Genomic DNA, 21,087 nt, shown 5'->3' with positions numbered 1-21,087 from the left:
ACGTGCCATACTAGTGTACTATGGAGCTGCTCTCCTGATGGTGTCATGTGACATTGCTGGTTAGGGCTTGTTCATTTGATGATATGATATGATAAATTTATTTATATTGCGCCCCTCAACCAATAGTTACATCGGCCCGGGGCGCGGCCCGGGAAAGAAAGAGAAACAAAAAAGACAGGAACAATACGAAAACAGAAAATAATACATGCAGGCCAACCAAGCAGATAGAGAACGGACAGACATAATACACCAGTCATACTACAATACAAAACTATTTAAAACTATTTTAAAGGACCATACTGGTCTAAATATGATTAGCTATTCAGTGCATATATTTTACATTACACCTGACATTTCCCCAAGCATAGCTGCATGTGCGCTTCTTTGTTTATGTTTGTGAAATCAGTACTATCCTTTCCGTAGAAGCTTTCTGGAGTTTACCAATTAGTTAATTACCAATTAGTTAGTGAAGCATATCACTGGTTTTCATATAGTTATAACAACATGTATGTAAAGTAAATATCTATATAGATATTAGTTTAATGGACCCTGTGTGTGTGTTAGACTTTAGAGACAGACATTTTCTCTGTAGCAGGGCCTGTGGGAGAGATAAGAAGCCAGAGAGCCAAGGTCACTCACAGAATTAGGAAAATAACATCAACATTTGGGAAGAGATAGCCAACGAGCTAGTAATTCCACCTGGCCGTTGCCAGGTGGACAATGTTAGAGAATCATCGCGCGAGAGAGAGAGACTTTAAGACTTTAAGCTGTGAGTCTTCCGGGTGGGGAGCCAGACGAGTTTTGACAGCGAAACGAACCACACCGAGAGCTGAGCTCCAGCCCTTCGAGCCAAGGGCTGGAAGGGGAGGGGGAAAAGACCATGCGGTAGATAGCTACAGGCTAACAGACAGGCTTCGGCTAACAGACAGGCCGCAGCACCGCAGAAGCGATCGACAGAGAATCTATTAATCTAGTTACTGACACCATCAAAGACTTTCATTCTGTACGAGATGCTATGTTTATGGAAAATAAACGTCCTTTAATGATAAAGAGACAACGTTTCCAGTAAATAATTGGGTCCGGATGCATTAATGGGGGTGAAACAGTATGACAGCCAGTGTGTGGGAGGACTGAATGGCTTTAAACTGCGCCATAGCACCGAAATAGCCCTCCCGAGAGTTCTAAATGATCTAATTTTAGCTGCTGATTCCGGCAATCCCGCCATTCTCGTGCTCTTAGACACCATAGACCACACTGTCCTACTGTCGCGGCTTGAACAATATGTTGGCATCACAGGCGTCTCCCTAAGGTGGTTCAAGTCCTACCTGTCTAGGAGAATTCTTCTCATCTGCGGCCAATAATGGGCCCATCCTTTTTCTATTATACATGTTGCCCTTAGGCTCAATCCTTGCAAAGCACAACATGTCCTTCCACTGCTTTGCCGACGATGTGCAGATCTACCTACCCTTAAAGGCAAAACGTAAGGTCACACTACAGCCACTGTTAGATTGCCTGGCCGACATAAAAACATGGATGAGTGCAGATTTTCTCAACCTAAACGAGCGCAAAACGGAAATAATTTTATTTGGAAACACTTCGGTTGACCCTACTGTCAATGCCCTAGGCCCTCTGGGCTCCAATATCCGCTCCTCTGTCAGAAACCTTGGAGTAATCTTCGACAGTACTTTTAAATTTGACAAACAGGTTAGTTATTTGACAAACAGGTTGTTAAAACTAGTTTTTTCCACCTCAGACTCCTGGCTAAGACCAAAGCATATCTCTCCCAGAAGGATCTGGAGAGGGTAATCCATGCCTTCATTTCAACCCGGCTAGATTACTGCAATGCGCTGTATGTTGGCATTGACCAGTCGTTGCTCCTTCGCTTACAATTGGTCCAAAATGCGGCTGCCTGTCTTCTCACTGGTACCAAAAAGCATGACCACATTACACCAGTCCTGGCTTCACTCCACTGGCTCCCCGTCCGTTTCCGCATTTAATGCACATATAAAAAATGTCACCAAAATTGCATTCTTCCATCTTCGTAATATCGCAAAAATACGCCCCATTTTAACTCTGGCTGATGCTGAAACCCTGATTCATGCTTTTGACTCATCACGTCTGGACTACTGTAATGCACTTTTTTCAGGCTTACCTAATTCAAGCATCAAAAATCTTCAACTCGTGCAAAATGCGGCTGCACGGATACTAACTAGAACTAGAAAATTTGATCACATCACACCAGTTTTGTCCGCCCTACATTGGCTTCCTATCCAAGCCCGCTCTGACTTTAAAGTGCTACTCCTCACCTACAAAATTTTAAATGGGCTTGCACCGCTCTATCTATCTGATCTCATCTCCCGATACTCGCCCGCTCGTGCTCTGCGCTCACAAAATGCGGGGCTTCTATCGACCCCTAGGGTTAAAAAGAAATCCGCCGGCCACAGAGCCTTTGTCTACCGCGCTCCCTACCTGTGGAACAAATTACCTGCCGTCATCAGGGGCGCCTGCTCTGTCGAAGCTTTTAAATCCCTGCTTAAGACTCATCTTTTCTCTCTCTCCTTCAACCTACCTTGATCTCACCTGGTCGGGGACTGACCTTTAGATTAATCTGTGTAGTTTAGTTATGGTACAGGGTACTACATGGTACCACTGGGTAGTTTACTATAGGGTAGTTTAGTTAGGGTACAGGGTACTACATGGTACCACAGAGTACTACTTGGTACTGCATGGCATTACAGGGTACTACATGGCTTACATAGCTCTACATGGCACTACATGGAACTACAAGGCACCACAGGGTACTACATGGCACTACAGGGTACTACAGGATACTACGGGGTACTACATGGCACTATGGGGTACTATAGGGTACTACATGGCACTACGGGGTACTACATGTCTGCTCCTTTGCAGCACCACAAACATGGGAACTCTCTAACTCTTCCCCCCCCCCCCTCTCCCCCCCCCCCCCCTCCCTCCCCCTTCTCTCTGAGTACCCGTCTCCTGGCGCTGACCAAGGTGATGGATGCCTCGGGGTCTTGGCCAAGCTTGTAGTGACTGCTCTACATGCACCTCCGAGGCATTGGATCAGTTATTCACCGCCGTCTGTCCGTGGTCCTGTCAACTGATTAGCAGACTGTTAACAGATTAACAGTCAACGCGGTTTCATTGCTGGGTTAAGTACTTCTATTCTATTCACATAATACGCTTACTTCATATATCTACTCCATTCACATATATGCCTACCACTTGTATCTATTGCTATGTCCGCCTACTACAATCTCATGAGCTGTCTAACGCCTGTCCCGTCTCCCTGTCTTCCTATGACTTGCTGTCCTGGAGTGTTGACCGGAGTGTTGGACGTCCCGTGACGAAGGCCGGGAGATTGCGACCCCCTCTGCGTGCCCCCCTGTCTCCGGAGGTCTCGTAGTGGTGACCGGAGTGCCGGATGTCCCGCGATGATGTCGGGGAGTTCGCGACCCTCTCTGCGTCACCCCCCTTCCCCCTGTCTCCGGCTGTCCCTGAGCAACGACCGGAGTGTTGAATGTCCCGTGACTAAGACGGGGAGGACGTGACCCTCTTGCGCCGCCCCTGTGCCTCAAATAGATCCGCTATCAACTCTATCTTTAATCTTTCAAAATGTTCAGTTGCTATCGCTATTAGCTCTATCTTTAATTTTTCAAAATGTACAGTTGCTATTGCATGCACTCATCTGTGTTTCACCACACACATGAGTGCATGCTTACCAACTGTCCGTCTGCAACACTACTATCACCGACATCTAAGAAGGGAGATCCCCCCTTGAACGGCCCTTCTAAGGTTTCTCTCCTCCACATTGCCTGTGTAGCTTTTTTTCCCTATTGTTAGGTTTTAGTGAGTTTTTCCTTACCTTCGCGTGGGGTATGTCTGGGAGTGCTTGCATTCTTTCATTTATTTGCATTCATCTAAAAAATGTTTGGACCCTATGGTGTTCTTGTTCTGTTCTTGACTTATTGTTATGTTGTCTTCTTGACTTGTTTAAAGAAGACCTGTACGGCCCATGGGGACATTAACGTGTGTTGTCGGGCCCTATAAATAAATTTGATTTGATTTGATTTGATTTGATTTTAAATGACTGCTGACTGTTTTTAAAGCACTAAATGGGCTGGCTCCATTATACCTTGCTGAGCTCCTGTGTCACCACACCCCATCCAGAGCCCTAAGGTCTGCTGACCAGCTGCTGCTGGAGGTGCCCAGGACGCGTCTATACTTTCCACAAGCAACTTGTCCTTCCACATTCCCGTTTTGCACTCTGATTGGCCACTGACCTACGCTATTACGCCCCCCCTCGTAAGTAGAGAGTCGGCATTGCACTCAACCGATTCATTCAACAGGAAGCGATTTGCGAGTACAATACGCCAGAGTGGATAAAGAAATTCTCCAGAAATGAATATCCGTAGGGAAAGGCTTAACGAATCAGCGCAAGAGCGCACACACAAAAGCACACACGCATGATATCTGTCCCCGGTTTGAATCTCTTGGATACTTCTTTTTTTTCTGTAACGTTAATTAATTTATCCACTCTGGTTGATAAGATAAGATATTCCTTTATTGATCCCCTTGGGGTAATTCAGGCATCATAGCAGCATGAAAACAGGTAGTGAAAACAACACAAGCAGTGTAAACAAATAAGTCAATAGAATTGACTATCTAACCAACTGCAATATACAGTATTCACAGTATCACAGTATTCACATAAGGTGCAGTATGCATAAGGTGGTGTTATTGTCCTTTTTGGGACACCAGAGTGGATAGATTATTTAACGTTACGAAAAGAAAGAAAAAAAGTAAGCAAGAGATTCAAACTGGGGACCATATGGTCCACAGGCAGGGCACTAACGAGTTGAGCTATACAAGCTGTCATGAATTGTTACTGACTAATCCATTATTTACACTTTTCAAGTGCCAATTGCGGTCGTCGTCCATTATTTGGCATTAATAAATCAGATATCATGCGTGTGTGCTTTTGTGTGTGCGCTCCCACTCTGTGCTTTTGTGTGTGCGCTCCCACTCTGGTTGGATGGTGTATTGTGTTGAATGAATCGGTTGAGTGCAATGCCGACTCTCTACTTACGTAGATAACTGGCGTAGATAAGGGGGGCGTAATAGCGTATGAGCGTGGCCAATCAGAGCGCAAAAAGGGAACGCGGAAGGACAAGTTGCTTGTGGAAAGTATAGACGCGCCCAGGACCAGGCTCAAAACCAGGGGAGCCAGAGCCTTCGCTGCTGCTGCCCCTCGGCTCTGGAACAGCCTCACGGCCCCACATTAGATCTGCCCAGAGCCTAGAGGCCTTTAAATCGCTGCTTAAAACGCACCTTTTTTCCATGGCCTTTGACCAGAGTTAGCCTGCCACCTGTACATTACCTTTGCTGTTACTCTGGACTTTTTATCTATTTTTCTCTTTTATATCGCACCTTGCTCTTGTTTTCTTAGTGTACTATACCTTTTTCTGTAATTTTTGTGTATTTTATTTATTTGTGTTTTTATCGTGTCAAGCACTTTTAGTTTTTAGTCATTGTAAATGTGCTACATAAATAAAGCTGACTTGACTTGAATCCCACCAAATGATTGCCTCATCATCAACTAATGACACAACACACACATGGCCAAGAGAAGCGATGAAGGCTGATATCGATCAACGAGGAAGCTGTCAACACCGTAATCTAACATTACTTACCATTTACGTATGTTTATAACCATACCAGTGTGGTCCTTTAAACTATTAAGATACAACCCAGCCACCTGGGTACATGGTTATTACCAGATCTTACCTAAACATACTAGGTCATTTCTGGTTATGTCTATGTTATTACACTGTAATTACCCTGTTTGTGTACTGTAATATGTTTGTGAATGGAGCAAATAAAAAACACACCGTAAAATTTTCCAACACTAATACATGGAGTGTAATTATACATTAGTACTGACGGGTTCAGACATAAATCCCTTACAAATGACTGTTGTGGCATTCAACACAAAACAAAACGCCACAACACACACGCACACGCACACGCACGCGCACGCACACGCACACGCACACACACACAAACACACACACACACACACACACACACACACACACACACACACACACACACACACACACACACACAGTAAAGTGAGTGCGTATTTGAGTTTGAAACTCCCACTCCTGTCCAAGTGCTTCATGTTAGAACCAGCGCACAATAGAGCCCTATTTATGCTGTCATTGTTGTTGTGAAAATGAATAGCATTGTTCTGCTATTGCAGTTCAAACATCCCAATAGTTTGGTCCAAATCCCCAATTCTGTGACCATTCTCTAACTAAGGCTAGGCTCAAAATGCTGGCTTCTCTTCTTGGATTCAAGATTAATTTGGCTCTAAAAGATTATATATATATATAATAATAAAAAAAAAAATCTTAAAAAGAAATTATAATAATCATGACAACCGTGATATTTCCTTGCACAATAATCTAGCGCTAATAATCTAATCTAGTCACACACCACGCCACTCACCACGCTACTCACCACCACCACCAAGTAAATTCTCTACCTGTGGGACACACTGAACAGGGTGATGAAGAATAATATGAATAAGAGGAGCTTAGGCTTGAGACATACAGACAAGTGACTCAGTGACTTGAGCAGAGTTTATAGGAAAAGGGATGTTTTTCTGTGACGGAGAAGCTGGGGAAGCGGGTGACTACTCCCATTTTCAGAATTCGGGATTGATTGGAATCAGATTATTCAGAATTTAGTGAGGCAGAATGCTCTGACATCACATCCATATTCTGTATCTGCTGTTCCAACTCTTTGTTGAGGCTTTATTGAATGAAATTTTTTTTATGTTTTTATTGCTGCGCCATTTCATCAAATGGGGGAGACGGTTTGATTCCCGCTCCTCCCGGCATGAAGTGTCCTTGAGCAAGACACTTAACCCCTAATTTATCTCAATTGGCACCTTGCATGGTTGCCTCTGCCTCAGCTTCCAATTCACAAAAGTTACGTTTTCACTCCCATCTTGGATTTCTGTGTCAAAATTATGTCATAACGTGAAACTGATGTCAGAATCTGAATTCTGGTGGTCAGCTTACATGAAAGGCAAATTTGATGCATTTGATTTGAGTATTTTGCATGAAATCTCATAAATTCTTCTGAGATGTTGGTGCTTTGGGTGGCTTTTGATGACTTAGTTCTCTGGATATTAGTATTAATACTAATTAATATTAGTATTTCTCAACCTTTTTGGTTCGTGGCCCCTACAAACAGATATGTCTGTTCACAAGCCCACTACGTAGGAAAGCATAAACAGAATGGTGGAATTTGACACAAAATAATGATTTTGTATTTACCGTTTTCATGGTACTAACTTGATTACTGATTGGAGGAGGACACATCATCATCAGCTTCGGCTAACACGAGGATGGTTCAGGCTAACGACCAGGCCTGACCACCATTGGACTAAATAACAGCAGAGACGATAGCAATGAAAATACAATCTGATAACATCTGGGCTGAGGCTTCTGTTTATATCAATAAACAACGCTCTTTCAAGAAAGGTATGCTGTCAAGGTGTCGAATTCTTACGAAGGTGGTGAGACATTACGGTGGCGGATTGCACTAACGGGGAGAGATAAGGATTGTACAGCCAGTATATGAGACGTCAGGATCATTAAAAGTACACAACGCAAAGGGATTGGATGGAGAGAGGATAACACAAGAAGACGTGATACTGGCCGATTGATCAGAATCTAACACCATATAAGGGTGTGAGAGGACGAGGGGTGAGGAAGGCTTCCGCCGTGATGGTGAGGAAGGAGGAGGGGTGAGGAAGGCTCTTGCCGTGATTACAACAGGACCCCCCCCCCCCCTCTACGGGTGCCTCCTGGCGACCCTCCAGGCTTGCCAGGGTTGGCCTGATGGAAATCCCGGATGAGGTCAGGATCCAGAATCATCCCGCGGGAGACCCAGCTGCGCTCCTCTGGGCCGTAGCCCTCCCAGTCAACTAGGTATTGGAAGCCGCGGCAATGCACGATGTAGGCCGGGTCGTCGATGACCAGCGGAGGGGGAGGCTCCAGAGCTGGGGGAGACAGGGGACTGGAGACCACCGGCTTCAGCTGGGAAACATGAAATGAGGGGTGAATGCGCATGTTGGAGGGAAGCTGAAGTCTGACGACTGAGGGGTTAATGACGGATAGAATTTTATAGGGACCAACAAAACGGGGGGTGAGTTTACGGGAAACTGACTTGAGTGGCAGGTCCCGGGATGAGAGCCAAACCATCTGACCTGGTTGATAGTCGGGGGCCGGTGGCGGTCGGCGAAGCGGCGGTTTTGGTCAGCGGAGCGGAGAAGCACGGCCCTGGTGTCCTCCCATACTCTTCTGCAGTGGTGAAGGTGCTCCTGCACAGAGGGAACAGAGATCTCCTCTTCCTGTGCAGGGAACAGTGGGGGTTGGTAGCCCAGAGATGATTCGAAGGGGGACTAACCTGTGGCCGCGGAGGACAAGGAGTTGTGGGCGTACTCGATCCACGGTAGGAAAGCACTCCAGCCGGAGGGGTCCCGGGTCATCACGCAGCGGAGGGCGGACCCCAGGTCCTGGTTGGCCCGCTCCGACTGGCCGTTGGCCTGTGGGTGGTATCCGGAGGAGAGGCTGACCGTGGCCCCCAGGGCCCGTCAGAAGGCCTTCCAGACTTGGGCGATAAATTGGGGGCCCCTGTCGGAGACGATGTCCACCGGGATCCCATGGAGGCGGAAGACATGGAGCACCATCAGGTACGCGGTCTCTGAAGCAGAGGGAAGTTCGGGGAGAGCAACAAAGTGCACAGTTTTCAAAAATCGGTCAACAATGGTGAGAATGACTGTGTTACCGTGTGAGGGGGGCAGACCGGTGACGAAGTCCAGGGCGACGTGTGACCAGGGCCGGCCAGGAACAGGGAGCGGACGGAGGAGCCCGGCAGGTGGTCGGTGGGAAGCCTTCCCACAAGCACAGACGGTGCAGGCAAGGACGAAGGCGCGGGTGTCTTCCCTCATGGAGACCCACCAGAAGTGCCGCTTCAGTAGGGACAGAGTACGGTCGATCCCAGCATGACAGGCGAACCGGGAGGGGTGGATCCACTGGAGCACCTGGGAGCGGACAAGGTCGGGAACAAAAAGCCGGTTAGGTGGGCCGTTACCTGGATCAGGCTGGGCGCGCTGAGCCTCCCGGACGATGGACTGGATCTCCCAGGTGGCGGGGGCCACCAAGCAAGAGGAGGAGAGGATGGTGTCAGGGTGTGAGGGACCCCCTTCGGGGACAAACTGCCGGGAGAGGGCGTCCGGCTTAATGTTCTTGGAGCCAGGCCTGTAGGTCAGGGTGAAATTGAACCGGCCGAAGAACAGCGCCCAGCGGGCCTGGCGGGAGTTCAGGCGCTTGGCCGTCTGGACGTAGGCGAGGTTCTTATGGTCTGTCCAGACCAGGAAGGGGATCTCTGAGCCCTCCAGCCAGTGCCTCCATTCCTCCAGGGCCAGCTTGACTGCCAGGAGCTCCAGGTTTCCAATATCATAGTTGACCTCCGCCGGGGTCAGGCGGCGAGAGAAGAAGGCGCAGGGGTGTAGTCTCTGGTCGAGAGCGGAGCGTTGGGAGAGGACCGCCCCCACACCGCTACTCGAGGCGTCCACCTCCACCATGAACTGGCGGGATGTGTCCGGCTGGACGAGGATGGGCGCGGAGGTGAAGCGCCTACGCAGCTCGGCGAAGGCGGGGACCACTATATCAGACCAGATGAACGGCACGGAGGGCGAAGTGAGATGGGTAAGGGGATGCAGCGACCCGGCTGTAGTCACTGATGAAACGCAGATAGAAGTTAGCAAACCCCAGGAAGCGTTGGAGCTGCTTGACGTTGGTGGGCCGGGGCCAGTCGGACACTGCCTTGATCTTCTTGGGATCCGCCCGGATCCGGCCGCCCTCTATTATGTAGCCGAGGAACCCGATGGAGGAGACGTGGAACTCACACTTCTCCGCCTTGACGAACAACTTGTTCTCCAGAAGGCGTTGGAGGACCCGGTGGACATGCTGGATGTGCTCTTCCATAGAGCGGGAAAAAATCAGAATGTCATCCAAATAAACAAAAACAGAGCGGTTAAGGACATCACGGAGAACATCATTGACAAGGGCCTGGAAGACAGCAGGGGCGTTGGTCAGCCGAAAAGGGCATTACCTTGTACTCGAAGTGACCGAGCGGGGTCTTAAAGGCTGTCTTCCATTCGTCCCCCTCCCGGACACGAACGAGGTGATAGGCGTTCCTGAGGTCCAGCTTCGTGAAAATGGTGGCACCTTGCAGGGGCTCAAAAGCAGAGTCAATTAATAGCAGGAGGTACTTGTTCTTGACCGTGATGTTGTTGAGACCCCGGTAGTCAATACAGGGGCGAAGGGAGCTATCTTTTTTGGAAACGAAAAAGAAACCTGTGCCGAGAGGAGAGGAGGAGGGGGTAATAATGCCTGAGGCCAGGGACTCGTGGACGTATTTCTCCATGGACTCCCTCTCTGGGCGTGAGAGATTGAACAGACGACTAGCGGGGAGCGGGGCCTCCGGGAGCAGGTCAGTACAGGCAATGGGGTGGCAAGGAGAGAGCATGCTGTTTACTAAAAACAGCCTCTAAATCATGATAAATTGGAGGAATAGCAGAAAGGTCAATGGGTTCGTTGGGAACGTGAGAACCAGCGGCCTCCAGTGGCGGCCAAGCTGACTGTAGACAAGAGGCGTGGCAGTGAGCGCTCCAGCTCGTGACCAAGCCTGTTGGCCAGTTTATCACAGGGTTGTGCAGCTTTAACCAAGGCATGCCGAGAACAATGGGATTATGGGGGGAATTAGTGATGTGGAAGCGGATAACCTCGCTATGATTCCCTGAGAGCAGGAGGCGGAGGGGTCTGGTGTGACGAGTAATCCGCGAGAGAAGCCTCCCGTTTAGGCCGTGAGCATCGCGGGGAATAGGCAAAATGTCAGTAGCAATACGGAAGTGAGACACTACCCCAGCGTCGATGAGATTTTCGTCTGCGCCTGAATCGACCAGCGCGGACAGCGGGAGCGATTGGCCGTTGTAACACAGCGTGGCACTGAATTGCATGTTTGGACCGGAGCTGGTAGCATAATTTTGGCTTGAACATGCCCCCAGCATTACTGTCGAGGCGGGACGTTTGGGCGAATCGGACATGCAGCGAGGGAGTGGCCAAGTTGACTGCAATACAGGCATGTCCCCGTCTGGAGTCTATGACGGCGTTCGCTGGGAGAGAGGTGAGAGCGGTCGAGCTCCATCGGTTCAGAGAGGATGTGCTCGGCGTGGACGGTGCGCCTGGAGGGCGGAGAGCGCTGTGAGCTGGGCAATGGAGGACGAGCACCGCTAGCTTTTTCACGGCAGCGTTCGCGAAGGCGCGTGTCCAGTTCTCTGGACGTCTTAGGACGTCGCTGAGGCCTTGGCGAAAAGCCCCTCGTACCGGCTTATCATTCCACTCGGAACCTGCTGCTAGGATACGGAATTCAATTACATATTCGCTCACGCTGCGATTACCTTGGCGGATTGTGAACAAGCCGGCAGTACTATCCGAGCCCCCAGGAGGATGGTTGAAGACTTTGCGCATGTCGTCGATATATGCAGAGTATGAATCGGGGGACCGACTGAAGTGGAGGGCGGTTGCCCATTCTAGCGCGGGACCCGTGAGCAGACCCGACAGGTAAGAGACTCTAGATTTATCACTTTGGAAGGTTTGTGGCTGTTGCCCAAATACTAATGAACATTGGAAAATAAAGGCACGACACTTAGAGACGTCTCCGTCATAACGTTCTGGTGCGGGGACATGGGGCTCCCTGTGCGGGGATACAACAGGTGGGGATACAACAGGTGGGGCGTCTAGCTGGGCAGTGACGTATGCATCAAAACGCTCACATTGTTGTAGGCGGTTAGGTGGTCGAGCGGAGATTGCGTTCGTCACCAGCCCCGGAGCTGTGAGCTTGGTTCGCCTGTTCGAATCCAGCTCACAGCTCCGGGGTTGTCACCAGCTTGGCTGGCCGTCTGCACTGATACAATTGGCTGTATCAGAGGGTGGGAGAAGCTGGCGGGGTGGGTCCGGGTCGTTGTAAACAGCGACTCCTACAGTTCGGTCGGGGCGCCTGCTAAGCGCGGATTGGACGTGAGGGGGATAGTGTGGTCCTCCCACACGCTACGCCCTCTCAATGAGAATCCGCGCTGCCAGGTGAAAAGAAGCGGTGATTGGCTGGACGTGTGTCGGAGGAAGCACGTGGTAGCCTCCACTCTCCCAAATGATCTGACTGTGGGGGGTAAAGCGCAGCGACCAGGAAGGGACTGGGAATTGGCATACGACTAACATTGGGATGGGAGAAAATCGGAGGAAAATGGAGGGGGAAAAAGACCAAAAAAAAAAAAAAAAAAAAAACGCTCACATTGTCTGTCTCGCTCCACGGAGCTGAGCGTGAGAGCGCCGAGTTGAGCAATGGTTTCGTCCAGTAACTGTGAGTGTTGGTTTACCAGAACGGCGTGTCCATTGAGGACGGTCTGGATGTTCCCCCATTCTCCGGTCTCCTGTGGTGCTGGAATCGACATCTGGTCGGAGTGTTCTGTTAGGATAGGGGTTTGGCGGAGCCCAATTGCAGAACACAGGAGGAGAGAGAATGGAGCAGTTTAGGTGGGTTTTAATTATGGTTCCCCAAGCAGACAGTTTCACAACAGGAATGTGCAACAGACAGGTACAAGAATGTTCTTGGGATGAGGAATGGTGCGTTCCATGTGCCGCACAGGGCGTCCAGGTGAGCGGAGTACCGGGCGTGGTCCTGGGGCACAGAGAGAACAGGATTAGCGACAAGGCAATTCAACAAGGTTTTGAGTAGCAAGGCTAGAGCTAGTCGTCGTACCTAGAAAGTAAGGTTAACACTCCGACGAGGGTAGAACAGGATGCGTGGCCTGAAGTACCATCTCGCTGATGAGGGGATCCCTCTCAGCTGTGTCAATTAGTGTGCTGGCAGTGTGGGAACCCAGGGATCGGATGCTGCCCATATAAGGGTGTGAGAGGACGAGGGGTGAGGAAGGCTTCTGCCGTGATGGTGATGGTGAGGAAGGAGGAGGGGTGAGGAAGGCTCTCGCCGTGATTACAACACATTCAAACATCAACAAGCCAAAACAACAAATCAATTAAAACAAGTACAAGCAACATCTAAAATATCAGAGTTCAAACTTTAAAATCTTCAAACGGAATGAATTGTTCTAACTTCAAGGTTTTCTGTAGTTCATTTTGGATGGGGCATAATATCTGAAACCGGTTTTACCAAGCTCAGTGTTTACATGTGGTGTATCTAAAGCTAGGTAATCCTGTGACCTAGTGCCATATGTGCTGTATTTAAAAACAATCACAAGAGCAGAGATAATAGGGAAGTTTCATAGGCAGAGCTTTATAGCTAAATAAAAAGCAATTACATATCCCTTCTTTTAGTTAAAGAAGGCCATCCCACTTTTTCACATAAAACACAATGGTGAGTGAGAAATGTATCTCCAGTGATAAAACGCAGTGCACTATAATACACAGGGATTTTAAGGTGGAGGGAGAGGCATGCATGTACATAATGCCATAATCAAATACAGACATAATAGTTGATTGTACAATGGTCTCCCTACTGGCAGTGGAAAAGCACAATTTTAGAAAAGCAAAAAAAAAAGCAATTTTTACTTTCAACCTTTTAGACAGGTGTTCCACATGGGTGTAAAAAGATCTAACCAAATTCCTATGTATAAGATTCTACAACATCAATTTGAGAACCCTGAAGTGTATGAATACTAATATTAGGAGTATTGCTCACACAGGACCTTGAAGATAAAATACACTTTGTTGTATCTGAATTGAAGATACGCTTGTGATTAATAAGAGATATCTGAAAGGTATCAACAGCAGACTGTTCATTTGAAGATGTGCTTGAGCAAGACACTTAACCTACAGTACCGATAAGCGAGTTGGCACCTTGCATGGTCGCCTCTGCCCTCAGTGTGTGAATGGCTGAATGTGAGGCATAAGTTGTAAAGCGCTTTCAATAAAAGCGTTATATAAATGCAGTCCATTCACTATTTATGATAGTTAATAGATCATCAACAATGTTATTTATTACCACTGCAACTCTTCTATGTCCTGGTCTCAACCCTGAGTGCTGTGGTTGTAAAATTGTATAAGTGTAACGGATAAACACGTGTATAAGTCACGATAAACACGTGTGTTGAGAAGTGACTGTGGCAGTAAGAGGGCTGTGAGTTAAACTCACTTCCCCACAACAGGGTTAATAGACACATAGATACGGTACCAGTGAATTCACCTCTTAGTGCAGCGGTCTATGTTGTCGCCCACGCCGTGGGAGACCCGTGTTCGACTCTCCAGCATCAACATTTAACACTATCAGTGCCGGCCTTGTTTACCTTTTTACCCCGTTGAATGCCATCATCCACTTCAATGTTAGCGTTAAAAACACATAATCTATGTTTTAAATTATGGCTATGTGTCTAATCTGCCTGTCGCTTATCAATGACTTGTTTGCAGTCAACATTGTCGAAACGGATTGTTTTTTAATCGGTTCATATCCTTTTTAAAGAAAATGTTCGAAAAATGTAAAGATTCCCCCATAAACGGCATTTATTGGAATATTCTCGAATACACTAGACACGTTGTCATTTGTCGGCCTATTTATGAATCGTTTTCAAATAAACGCTAGATTATCGATAGTATATGTGTACTTATGCACGCTATAGAGGCGGGCTGAAAAATCTATTATCCATTTCCTCAAGATCACACACACACACACACACACATACGGCACATGCTGATATCTCAGTGAATACAGGTCTGATTATCCTAAAACTGGTAACATAGACTCCTTACCTCCTTAGATCAGATGTTCTCCAAAAAGATTATTCCAATTCCTGATCGCCATTCCAAATATCGATCGCGTTTATTGATTGATTATTGGCTGCTGTAAATATATATTCCAGGCTGCTTTCCGACTCGCGATCAGATCCCTCATCATCAGACGGCTCGCCAGCACAATGGAGCCAGTGGAGCTCCACCTCTACAGATCCCCACAGGGATCTCCCAGTATAATCGACTGACCTGCAGTTACACAGGGATAGACGATAGGGGGCTGTTTTTTCCCATCTGAGCTCCTACAGGGGCTGCTGTACCAACGGGAGACTCGGTTGATGAAATATGAATTCAGATCGCTAATAAAAAAATCAAACGACAATACACGTCGTCGGCACTAAACGGGGGGCATGATAAGACATTCAAAGTGTTAATACACAACGCAGAGGAGTCATATACGATCTGTCACATAAGCATCCAGGAAGGCCCATAACTGAGAATTAACTAATGATATCTAGGATTTCGGCTAAGTAGCATAATTTTGATATTGGATAGATAATTATTTAAGTCACTGGAATCACCACCTTTATGTAATGGAACAATTATACTTAATTTTGGACATAAATGTTAGACTGAAAATGTGAGCAAGCGGTGCAGGAATTAAATGAGAACTAATTGCAGGAGGCAAGGATCAAGATCATCCTCCCTCTTTGACTTCTTTGTGTTTGAGCCTATGAGTGCATTATAAACGCAACATACAGGTCTAAATGAAAATCTGTTATTAGAATAATACAAATTGGATGAGTTCTCTATGACAGGACTAGGAATATAGTTTACTGAAACCATATCAACAAGGCAGTCTTATCCAATGAATGGCCAGAGGATGTGAAGCGACGGTTCAATGTTTTATTTTAAATTAAACCGTTTTCATCACAAATCTGAGCAGGTAGAGAGGTGCATCTAATAATCATATACAGTACTATAACATGATAATATATTTGTACTGTATATCATATATATAACATTTTGTGATCACCCAAAATCATCTTGTGACACCCTTAGAGGTTCCGACTCCCAGGTTGAGAACCCCTGCTCTACAATGCTAGAATTGATGCCATTGACGATACAGGATATGTCAGAGGATGACTAACAGACTATCGTATCAGTGTCATGTTTCTTTAGGAGGACAATCACACATTGACTTACAGTATGTGGTTAAATTGCTGCTGCTAAGGCCTCTCTCAAGGGATTAAGGGTTATAGTTAATGTTTTGTTTCTGGAAACTACAAAGACCAAAGGCTAAAGGCTACACTGTAAAAAATTTATGTTTTTTCACAGGAAATTCACTGTATTATTTTACAGATTACTTTTGTTTTTCATGGCCATTGGGGCCCGTCTAATCCCACTCTATGAGGCCAGCTTTTCATTACAAGGTTTCACTGTGCGTGAGGTTGTTTGTAGAGCTAAATCTATATTTTATATTATTGCTATGTGTCCATTGTCATTGTCAATTGACAGTATAAACCTTCCCTTCAATATGCCATAAAGAAATAATTTTTTCATCAATACGTTCCCATTTTATAGCGTTGTGAATATGAACTATATACCGCAATGTAGGGTAATTCCTGCAAAGCTAGTTATGGGCGCTAAGTTAATAACGTTAAATCGATTGCCGTTTCGGCCCTACACAAGCTAGAGTTAAAAATTTAAATGCATATGATCGGTATGGTCCACCATGAATGCATGAAAGGGGGGGGGCGGGGGAAGTCATTTCTGATTATTGATTACCAATAAGGGCATTCGTTATTACAACAACATACGCTGATCAGGGGGATGGCTATGAGAACAAGGCCCGATCAAGCTGAAATTGACGTCAAATCGCTCTTACCTGTGGCCGGTTGGATTCCAAAAATAATTTCCCAGTTATTGATCGCCATCTGTAGATCGATATGTCCATTGGCTGATGCTATTCCTTTACTGCATACTGAATTCGGCGTCGCAATAAGTATTCCAGGCGATCGGTTGAAGCCATAGCTTCAGGCTAACAGAAAAGCTAACCCGGAATGAAAAAAAAGTGACACCTCGTCTGCAACAAGGATTACTGCATTCTCGAGACAGCGCCACTACCAGGATCTGGCCGGTACTGCACAGCTCTGTGACATTGAGTAGGATATTAAAATGGAATAAAAGCAAAAACTAGTTTAACACGTACAGTATATATGTGGTTGGCCTCCAACGGTCGGATCCCAATAACGTATATATACATGGTTGACCAGGAATGTGTTAAGTGTAAATGCCATAAAAATACAGTAAATTACCTTTTATCAAAATATTAACCATTAAATAAAGGTTGTAATCTGTAAATGTATTTGATTTTACTGTAATTTGACAGTAAGTATTTGGAAACCATTGATGCCAGACATTTACCGTTTTCTTGCAGCTTGTTTTCTTACAGTGTATATATAAGCTAAAACATACAAATAAAAATAATTAAATGTCTAATATTGGCTATATTATCAATTAAATGGTTAATATAATATGTCATTGATGATGATGTGATGTTTGTTGCAGTAGAGTATCTGATTTTTTTTTTTTTTTTGATTATTATTACTTTTTCCCCCTCCATTTTCCTCCGATTTTCTCCCATCCCAATGTTAGTCGTATGCCAATTCCCAATCCCCAATCCGCTTCCTGGTCGCTGCGCACTTACCCCCCACAGTCAGATCATCTGGGAGAGTGGAGGCTATCACGTGCTTCCTCCGACACACGTCCAGCCAATCAACCGCTTCTTTTCACCTGGCAGCGCGGATCCTCCCTGAGAGGGCGTAGCGACGTAGCGTGTGGAAGGATCACACTATCCCACTCAGGTCCTATCCACGCTTAGCAGGCGCCCCGACCGAACTGTAGGAGTCGCTGTTTACAACGACCCGGACCCACCCCGCCAGCTTCTCCCACCCTCTAATACAGCCAATTGTATTAGTGTGAACGGCCAGCCAAGCTGGTGACAACCCCGGAGCTGTGAGCTGGATTCGAACAGCTCTGGGGTTGGTGACGAACGCAATCTCCGCTACGCCACCTAACCGCCCGATCTGATTGTCTTTTTATTGTTGATGATGAACATCGCCTGGGCAGGTGAATTTGAATTTTTCATTTGAGCAACTGTTTGTTTTGACCCAATTATCTGCTCATGTGATTTCCTATTCCCCTATTCTTTACATGTCCTTTTCAAATGTCTCTTCAGATACCCAATGGACATCCCAAACATACTTACCACTGCTTAAAAAGGTTGATTGTAAGCGAGGACTCCAATCTTTAACTAAATGCCTTTGTTAAAAATAACTAACTTAGTTAAAACATAATCGTCATTGGTATACTTGAAAGCCCTGGCTAGGATAAGCCAAAGGACCAAATTCCTTGCACGTAAGTCGGATATGATGGATAGAAAAACACTGATACAGAGTCATTTTGACTACGCTGCCTCCTTCTGGTACAGTAGTGCACCCCAGAAAATTTAAAATACATTTCATTTCAGACAAATTGACAGTGTTAAAGCTTCCTACCCGCACTCACCTGGATGTAACCATATTTAATCAACTTAACTGGCTCCCAGTGGAAAAACGGGTTATTCAAATAAAGTTGGGCCTTACACGTAAAATTATGTATAATAGGGTCCCCTCATATCTCTCAAATTATTTTATGTGCTTTAGGGACACCCACTCCTATGCAACGAGGGGCAGTTTAACTGATATCAAACTGTGCATTTTCAGTAGCTCTATGGGGAAAAATACTTTTCGGTACTCTGCAGCCTATGAGTGGAACAAACTGCCAGTGTCCATAAAAATGATTGTCTCAGAAAGATTTTTTTTTAAAGATATGAAGAAATGGCTTAGTCACGTAGGATGATGATATATGGGGGTGTGCTGTAGACTTTGTGTTTTATTTGTGTTATTGCATTTATTTTGTATTGTATTTATATGTCTTATTTGTGCATGGTGGATACTAGTAATCTTGTCCATTGTCCATTGTGAGGACCACAATGGAAATAAACCGTAAGGTTTTATTGTGTTTTAATCCTCTACGATTTTAGATTATATGTGATGGCTGTACATGTGTGTACCGGTATTGCATGTAATTTTGATTGTCAAACAAATTCAATCAATTCAATCAATCAATACTATACTACAAAAACCACTTAACCGAGCAGACTCGTCTTAATAACCCTTATTCAACCAGGTAGGTGGATAAGAAACCATTGTTTATGGTAAAAGGTACTGTGTTTAACACTTTCGCATACAGGAATGTGAAAAGTCATCCTTTTTCATGTCATCCTTTTCAGGTTCTCAAGTGTACAGGCTGTCTCGGGGGAAAGAAACACTCCCTCCTCCTCCATTCACTTGACCTCTTCTTTGGGAACTCGGTTAAAGGTTGTCAGGGAGTTGAAACAACATACCAGTGAGCAAGATACAGTATACATTACACACACATACATACCTATGACGCACGCGCACACAGTTTTTGGTATGACTCCTGTGCTTTGGTTAAGAAAACAACAGACGCTGAGTGTACAAAACATTAGCAACACCCGCTCAAAAACACGCCTGACTGTAGAATTGTGTCACGTGGGGGACACACACCATGGCCCGCAAAACCATTTTAATACATATTCAAGTAACACATTTTGTTTTAATAAACCAGGATGTTAATGCTGGGTTTAAAGTGGTATACATATTCATAGTTTTCATGAAATACGGCGACTAGAAATCAACATTTCGTTCCACTTCAAATCATAGTGAAGGGAAGAGAAGTCGAAATACAGGTTTTAAGCCTGTTTTAGAAAGGGGGTGTGTCACAAAACTAGTAATATATGTTCCTAATGTTTTGTACACAAGAGTGTAGTGTGTGTCAAAAGTGCAAATACATATAATTGACCATATTCAATTCACATGGTGGCTGTTTTGCTCTCATGTCATGCTCAGGATGGGATTCTTTTCCACACTGTTCCCACCTGGAGTTAATGTTAAGTTAATGTTAAGGCGAGACAGACTGGACCCTGACCTAATAAGACATCTCTGGTCCAACATTATGAGAGCTGCATGTTTCCCCTTCAGACCGGTCACGTTTCAGCTAATAGCTTTGACATGACGTGTGTCCCCAACTAAGTGTGAGGAATTCTCAAATTTTTTCACCACCAAAGTTGAGGATATCAGAAGGAACATCTCACCCCCCACACGTAAACTCATTTTTGATCCACAATTTAAATTCGACAGACAAGTGAACTCAGTGGTAAAGGCATGTTTTTTCCAATTACGCACCATTGCTAAACTCAAAGCCCTTCTCTCCCCTGCAGACCTTCAGAGAGTTATCCACGCTTTCATTTAATCTAGATTAGACTACTGCAACTCCATCTATATAGGCATTAACCAGTCTTCCCTGTCCCGCTTACAGCTGGTACAAAACGCCGCTGCCAGACTGTTGACCGGAACCCGTAAGAGAGACCACATCACCCCTGTCCTTGCCTCCCTTCATTGGCTTCCAGTACGCTACAGGATAGATTTTAAGGTTCTCCTATTTGTTTTTAAAGCCCTTAATGGTCAGCCCCCCTCCTACATCTCAGACCTCCTATCCCCCTATTCCAACACCAGGTCCAGGTCCCTCAGGTCAGCCGATCAGAGGCTCCTGACAGTCCGGAGGTCTAACCTCAAGCTCAGGGGGGGCCGTGCCTTTGCTGTCGCAGCCCCTGCACTGTGGAACAGCATCCCCACCTCCATTAGGCTTGCCCCCTCGATAGATGCCTTCAAATCTAGGCTCAAAACCCACTTCTACCTACTAGCCTTTCCCGCTTCCCATTCACTGACTCATGCCGTTTTCCTGTGTGCCCTCCCATAAGTTGTGATTGTTGTCTGTATCTACCCTCTGTATAGCACTTTGGTTGACACGTGTCATGTTAAATGTGCTATATAAATAAATCTGATCGATTGATGACACTTACAGGTGCAGCTTGATAAATTAGAATATCGTGGAAGTTATTTTATTTCAGTAATTGAATTCAAAAAGCTAAACTCTCGTAGATTAGATTCATTACACACAAAGTGAAATATTTCAAGCCTTTGTTTTAATTTGGTTGATTATGTCTTACAGCTCATGAAAGCCCAAAAGTATGGATCACCAATAACATTTTTAA

This window comes from Notolepis coatsorum (genome assembly GCF_963971535.1).
Source record: "Notolepis coatsorum genome assembly, chromosome: 2".
Classification (NCBI taxonomy): Eukaryota; Metazoa; Chordata; class Actinopteri; order Aulopiformes; family Paralepididae; genus Notolepis; species Notolepis coatsorum.
This window is presented reverse-complemented; position numbering follows the sequence as displayed.